This window comes from Capricornis sumatraensis, chromosome 1, assembly GCF_032405125.1.
Source record: "Capricornis sumatraensis isolate serow.1 chromosome 1, serow.2, whole genome shotgun sequence".
Classification (NCBI taxonomy): domain Eukaryota; kingdom Metazoa; phylum Chordata; class Mammalia; order Artiodactyla; family Bovidae; genus Capricornis; species Capricornis sumatraensis.
This window is the reverse complement of record NC_091069.1, coordinates 163,615,932-163,623,743: the sequence shown is the minus strand read 5'-3', so window position 1 is coordinate 163,623,743 and position 7,812 is coordinate 163,615,932. Positions and strand designations below refer to the sequence as shown.

Below are 7,812 nucleotides of genomic sequence, written 5' to 3'. Positions count from 1 at the left end.
ATACTCTTGAGCAATTCCAACACTTACGAAGTTCATTCTTTTACTTTCTCCAAGTTGGTTCTAGCTCTCTTCTTGGGATTTTTGTATTCTTTTCCTGGAGCTGCTATCACAAATGACCATAAATTCTGTAGCTTAAAACAACATAAATTGATTTTTTTGCAGTTCTGGAAGCTAAAAGTCCAAAAGCAAGTTTGCCCACAAGGCTACACTCCCTCCAAAGTGTTTGTGGACTATATGTTATTTATCTATTCTAGCTTTTGGTGGTTCCAGGCATTCCTGGGCTTACCGCCACATTGCTCATCTCTGCTTCCATGGCACACTGCCTTCTCTTCCCTTCTATACATATGTCTTGTGAAGGTACTTTTCATTAGATTTAGGGCATGCTGAGATAATCCAGGATGATCTCATCTCAAGGTCCTTATCTGAAATCACACTGGCACAGACTTATTTTCCAAATAATATCACATTCTTAGGTTCTAGGGACTATGATGTGAACCTTATTATCTTACAGAAGAGTGAAGCGGACTCTTTCAGAACACCAAAGGCTGGATTTAAGTAGTAATTCCTGGAGAATTTCTCCAAGTTTTGATCAAAGTGAAGTGAAGTCGCTCAGTCATGTCCAACTCTTTGTGACCACATGGACCGTAGCCTACTAGGCTTTTCCGTCCATGGGATTTTCCAGGCAAGAGTACTGGAGTGGATTGCCATTTCCTTCTCCATTACATCAAAAAATTTATATCACATCATGCTTTTTTTTCCATGTAGTTATATCTAGTTTTGCCAGTTTCTAATTGGAAAAATTACTTAGTCTTCCCAAACCTCCAGGATTTTTGTTGTAGTTGTTATTGTTGTTTTTGTGATGGTTGTTGTCATATAGAATAATGATACCCTTGCTTCCCTGGTGGCTCAGAGGTTAAAGCGTCTGCCTCCAATGCAGGAGCCCCGGGTTCGATCCCTGGGTTGGGAAGATCCCCTGGAGAAGGAAATGGCAACCCACTCCAGTATTCTTGTCTGGTGAATCCCATGGACTGAGGAGCCTGGTGGGCTGCAGTCCACGGGGTCACAAAGAGTCGGACACGACTGAGTGACTTTACTTTACTTTATAAGGTTATTGTGAATATTAAATGACATAATGTATGAACATCAATCAGCACTATTCCTGGCAAAATATCACACTACTCAATGTTAATTATTATTATTATTCTTTTATAGTACTTTGAAGTTTTTAATGTGCAACCAGTGATTCTTCTGACTTAATACTATAATCCCACAGTTGGGTAGTTATTATGTCAGGAGACCTAGTCTTGGCAAGATACTACCACATTAGTTTAAATATTGATTTTTACTTGTCCCTTCTCTTCCCTAAAGTAACTTGAAGCAGTTTTAAAATATATACACTTAAAAAGTAAATTGGGAAAATCAACCAAATGAAAGGTAAGTATTCATATCAACCATGATGATAAATTCAAATTCCATCAATTGAATGTCATAGTTGGCTCTTATAGGAATATTAGCAGGGGCTCTGGCTCTGATGGATGGCGGAATAATGGGTTAATTATTTTTTATGTCTCTCCTACTCTTCTTTCTGTACTTTATAATTTTCTATAATGAATATGTTTTTATTATTTTTATAAACAGAAAGAAGTTCTTAACTGAACTGCTTGACAGTCAAGGAAAGAGGGCGCATATATAGTAAAATCAGAAAGGAGGGAGTGTGTCATTTCCTTTGGGAAAATCAGTTTTTCTAGTATTGTTTTTACTTGGAGTATTACTCACTATAATGTACTCTTAACTCAGCATCATTTCTCAGCATCATGCCCACAGATGCTTCTTGCAGCATTGATCAAAAAGAACAAAAGGCATACATGATTCTGTAATGAAGTAAGATTATTCAGTCCTTAGATAATCACTCCTAAAGATCACTGTGAAGAGAGCCCAAGAGTAAGTGAGAAAAGTAGGTCTGGTTCATTGGTACTGAGTCTGAAAATGTGTCCAGAGCTGGCTATAACAGTTTGGAGTATCTGGGGATGATAAGCATGTGTTTAAAATTTTGCAATAATATTGTGTGTAGTATAATTCCAGAGATGATGAAGTACCTGGTCTAGATGGGTGGCCTTTAGCCTGTAGCCACTTTAAGAGCTGGAATACTATAGTCATTGAGGGAAGCTCTAGTCATTGGAAGATTAAAAGCAGAGCACTTGAGATTATATTTCCATTTATAAAGATCTAGAGTAATTCAGTGTTGTTGATTGAGGAAGATTTTATTTGGAAAATAGATGAAAATTCAGCAGAGATGAATAAACTGTGAAAATACAGATGATGATATTATTCTTGTTCAGAGGAAAGTCTTCCCTCAAGTAGCCCATTAGTAGCAAAGTTGGAATCCAGTTCTTTTTAAAATTTGATTTATGAGTTTTTCAAGCATACACAAAAGTAGAGAGAAGAGTATGAATAATCTCAATTTCAACAGTTTCTACTTATGGCCAATCTTATTCCCTATCATCCATATCCAAGATATCATTACATATGTAATGATGTGGAATCAAAATATAAAATTGAATTATAATAAGTACATTTATAAATTTTATTTCCAATTCATGACATCATGAATTTTCATAACTTATTTTAAATACATGCAGGAAGGTTTATTTTGTCTGTCCTTAAGTTTTAAATTTCTCCAGGAAAAGAATTTTTCCCATACTTTCCTCGGCAACTCTCAGGACCCGGGACAGCTGGTTGGTTGAAACAGCACTTAGTAAATGCTACCCACTGAAAGATACATAGTGCTGTTCTGATCACCATAAATATAACTAGCAGAATATGGATCAAATAGCAAAGATAAATGCAGTGTTTCTAACAGCTGTATGGTTAGAAAACTATACATACTTTATCAGTACAAAAGCCAATTATCACAATTGCATGTAATGACATCATCACCTTTATTCCATCTCTTTGTTCAAGAAACCAAGTCAAACACAAATCCCAAAATTGTGAAATCACTTGTTTTCTTTCTCTTCCTCTTTTTACCATTTTTGTAATGTTCTCTCTTAACATGTTTTGCTTTTGAAAATTGATGACTGGAAATTCATTCAAGTCTGACTTTATGAGTGTCAGTTTTACATGTGATTTTTGGGGCCTTTTTATTTTAAACCTGATATATCTCAAAAATTGCCCCTCCTTAGCCAAGAATTTGCATGCTTGCCCTCCGTCTCTTTGTCTGTCTTTCTCTCTCTTATCAACATTCACCTCCAAAATTACCTTAGCTGAAAATAATCAAAACTCTTCTAGTCAGGGGAAAAAATTTTCCAGAATTTAAGCATGAGGTCAAAACTACATATTATCTATCAAACCAGATGTTTACCTGTTCACTGCCAAAGAAGTTGGAGGAACATCAAACACCAGTGATGGGAATAGCTTCGACTCTCACGCAGATGGAGGCAATGCAGGAAAGTTTGGGTTTCCAGTAAGCTCCACAAGCCAGCAAATATCTTTAAACTTAGGAAATGGTTTTTCTTGGATAAGCAGATTGCCTCAGGCTGTGTAAGAGCCTTTAGTCTGTAATTATAGGAGTTCCAGCTCCTGGTTCTTTCAGATGTCCCAGTAAAGGAGTGAAACTTAGTGATTTTAGTGAATCAGGTGGCATTCTGAGGCCTGTTTCCTTATCTCTAAAAGCTCTTTTAATTCTGACTTTCCGTGATTGTCACACAATTTCTTTCAATGCCTTTTGGCATGCTTCAGGAAATGTCAGCTTACCCAGGACATGTCAGTCAGTTCTTGAGGTCTCAGGAATGGTTGCTGACCTTTGTTTACACAAGATGGGGGCTACTCATGACACTTTGGGGATAGGAACCTGTCAAATCAAATACAACTTGGTGGGCCTAGAGTTCCCTTGAGGAATACATTCTCTCCTTCCAAGGGATTTGTAGATTAAAGTTAGCTCTAAGACAAAGTAGAGAAAAGTATCTCCTTCTCCCAAGTGGTTCCAACCAAGCCTGGGCAGCTGCAAAACTAGCTGCGTCTCTCAGCAACTCACTGGGACAAGGGAAAAGGGAGATAAAATTTTAAGCCATCTTTGAGCTGTATGCTGTATTTCATGAACACTGGCCTGGGCCAATGCTACCCACCCCTAAAGATATCAATATGTTTCCACCTAACTGATCACTGTTTCTGAAATTGTAGTGCTTCCTGATGTTTCTTAACTAGAAACTGCATGTTTATTAATCAATATACTACTTAAAAGCACTTAATTAAACCCATTGATACTTACAATATTGTCAATATTTACAATATTACAATAAGAAGGGAAACCAAGGTGAATACAAGTTTAGGGGATTATTACAAACAAAACAGAATCACATGGTATCTGAAGTGCATCATCAGGGCAGCTAGGCTTCACTGACTTTTGCCCTTGAATTACAAAGTGAAAGCTACTTTCAGGAAAACCCAACTCGCTTTTTGAGTTCCGACTCTTTGATTTGAGCACTCCCCTCTCTAGGCTCACATGATTTAGGTGAAAAGCATCTAAATATCTGTTGAATTCTCTGGAACCTTTCAAATCCTAGAAAGGTCTTTCCATCAAATCTGGTGAAGCAACATAATTCTATGGAGAACTTTCAGGCGTATCAATTTTTGCATCCTTTTTAAGTGTTGGAGGGCTCTCTGCCATCTCTGATGGCAGATGGTGGCTGTTAATACTCTGGAGCAATGTGGCAAAACTGTGTCCAGAAAGCGGATGCCCAGTAGAAAAGATTTTAACTTTTGTGGGTTTTTATTCTTTTGGGTTTTATTTTGTTTTAATAGAGTGCCAACATGATCAAGGGCTGGGGAGGGCTTTCTCCCTGGCTTACAGAAAACCACCTTCTTACTGACCAGATGCACTTTGCCTGAAACGCAACAAGTCAAAATGCTAAGACACTGACTTTTGTGTGTTCTATTCTTTTGGTCTCATCCTCAGCACAAAGAAAGGCCGTGTCATCCTGGATGATGTATTAGGATCCCTGCTTCTCTTGAAACAAAGCCCAGTAGGTTTTCTCTCTGCTGAGCCACCTTCTACTGCCAGCACTCCTATCCTACCCCACATCCAATTCCAGACAAGGGTGGAGCTGACTATGAGAAGGAACTAGGAGCAACTAAGGACATGAGATATGTGGTGTTTTAGTGTGGGTTTTGAGGTCACAAAGCAGACATGCTTCAGCAGTAAGCTTGCACATGTTGAGAGCTATACTCCTTCTCACCTGAGCCTTTATAGATACTCCGTAAGACAAACTTGGTGCACTCCCAATTAATAGTTGAGGACATGTAAATTCAGAGTTATTAAGTGACTGGTCAAAGTTCACACATTATTGAATATCAGGGATGAAATTTAAACACCATTCTTTTGGTTCTAAATCCATTATACTTGTCTCAATGCTTCATGACCATCAATTTCTAAAAGTCCTCTTCTACTCTCTAGTTCAATTGTATTCTCTCATAGGGCAGGAGGGATGCTCCAGTGAAAGTTGTTTAAACTACTCCTCCCTCCCTCCCCTAATGTATTGTCACAAAATTGATTTGCTCAAGAAATATTCCTTGGCTGCTTATACTAAGTGCTAGGGAAAAGCAGGCCAACAGATTAAAACCTCTGCCCTCATGAAGCTTATGATCTATTGGAAGGTGACAGATAATAAACAAAATAAATGAGGAAAGCAGATAGCATGCTAGATAGTGATGGGTGCAAGGGAGAAAAATGAGGCAGAAGAGGGAGAGAGAAAGGGCTTGTTGGGGAAAAGGCTTATGTGGCCACCTTCAGCAAGAACATTCTAGGGAGAGAGAAGAGTTAAGTGTCAAGGTTTTCTGGTGGAAATCTGTCTAAATATTGGTGAAATAGCAAGAAAAGGGTAGTGTGGCTGGCAGAGTATAAACAGGAGAAAGAGCAGTAGGAGGTGATTTTAGAGTATCAGGGAGCCCAGTCGTGAAGGACCATAAAGCCCATGTAAAGACTTTGTCTTCTCTAAATAAGATGGGAAGCACTTGGAGATTTTATGCAGAAGAATGACAAGATCTGTCTTGACCTATATTTTAAGACAGATACGAAAATAGTCTAAAAGGGGAAGAAAGCAGAAGCAGGGAGATTAATTAGAAAGCTATGTCAATATATTCACTACCATGTGTAAAATAGCTAGCTAGTGGGAAGCTGTTGTATAGCACAGCTCAGTGGTCTAGGATGACTGAGAGGCGTGGGATGTGGGGGGGAGAGGAGTTGGGAGGGAGGCTTAAGAAGGAGGGGATATATGTATACTTATGGCTGAGTCACATTGTGGTACACCAGAAACCAACACAACAAAGCAGTTATCCTCCAATTAAAATAAATTTTAAATTTTAAAAAAAGGAAAAAAAAAGCTATTAATAGGTCAACAGTCTATGAGAATGAGAATGACACTCTGGGCCAGGTGGTAAGATGAGAGGTAAGCGTTAGATTCTAAGTATACTGATAGAGCAAATAGGAATATACTGACAAATAGGATATTGGATGAATGAAAGTATAAGTGGAAGGAAGAGAGAGGGCAGGAAGTCTGGGATTCTGAGTTGGAGTTTTAGTCCCATCTTATGTCCACAGGGTCACAAAGAATTGGACATGATTTAGTGACTGAACAGCAATAACGTGTCTTCAGTGTTACCCAAAGAAAGTTACTGAAAAACTTAGGGCTTCATTTTTCACACTTATAAAAATAGGCTTGAAAACCTTCCCCACTTCACAAGGTTCAAATGCATATGGTGTCTATGTAAGAGCTGGCTTGCTTACAACTGAATCACAGTGCTGTGTGACCTTATCCAAGTTCACTAGCCTAAGTGACTGTGGTGGGGAGACTGAAGTCAAATCTGGAGCATTTTGAGAGCAAATTAAAAAAAAAATTACAGTTGTCAGGAATTACTTTCAGTTAAGTTCAGTTGCTCAGTCGTGTCCAACTCTTTGCGACCCCATGAATCGCAGCACGCCAGGCCTCCCTGTCTGTCACCAACTCCTGGAGTTCACTCAGACTCACGTCCATCGTGATGCCATCCAGCCATCTCATCCTCTGTCGTCCCCTTCTCCTCCTGCCCCCAATCCCTCCCAGCATCAGAGTCTTTTCCAATGAGTCAACTCTTCGCATGAGGTAGCCAAAGTACTGGAGTTTCAGCTTTAGCATCATTCCTTCCAAAGAAATCCCAGGACTGATCTCCTTTAGGATGGACTGGTTAGATCTTGCAGTCCAAGGGACTCTCAGGAGTCTTCTCCAACACCACAGTTCAAAAGCATCATTTCTTAGGAAGCTTTCTTTTTAGAAAGTTAAGTCTCTTTCTCGATGAGCTAAATAACCATAGAAGAAAGTCGGTCCAAGAACACTCTTTTAGCCAAAGCCTCATAGTCCCTGGACGTCATGAGGATTTTGTATTTTTTGTATTCTTTGAACTTGTATATGTGAAATGTTATCTAGTTGGTAGTGAAAAAGTTCCAACCCCTCCCCCTACATTCTCATCTTGAGGTTTAGTTCTATTTAAGCACAGAAAACTTCTTTTGCTTTCCCTTATCTCTGAGCTCATTTACCATCATCCTGGAAAGTTTATAAATTTTCACTACCAAGAAAATTTTGTGATTGAGTTACTCTAAGTGACTCAAATGTTTACAACTTTCCCAACCTTGATTAAATATACAAAGCCCAAACTGTCTTTTTCTAATTCACAAATTCAGAAAAAGCTCTCCTAATTGAAAGGGTCAGGATGAGTTAAGGGGGACCTGGTGAGCCCCTCCCAAGAGCAATAGGACAGCACTCACAGGGAAACACTGGGACTCCA

General features: G+C 38.9%; 1 non-coding gene across 1 annotated transcript; it reads left to right on the top strand.

The window, feature by feature from the left end:
* The first annotated feature begins 895 nt into the window (after positions 1–895).
* On the top strand, positions 896–967 carry TRNAW-CCA (transfer RNA tryptophan (anticodon CCA)). The gene has a single exon. It is a non-coding gene; the product is annotated as a tRNA-Trp (tRNA).
* The last annotated feature ends 6,845 nt before the right edge of the window (positions 968–7,812 follow it).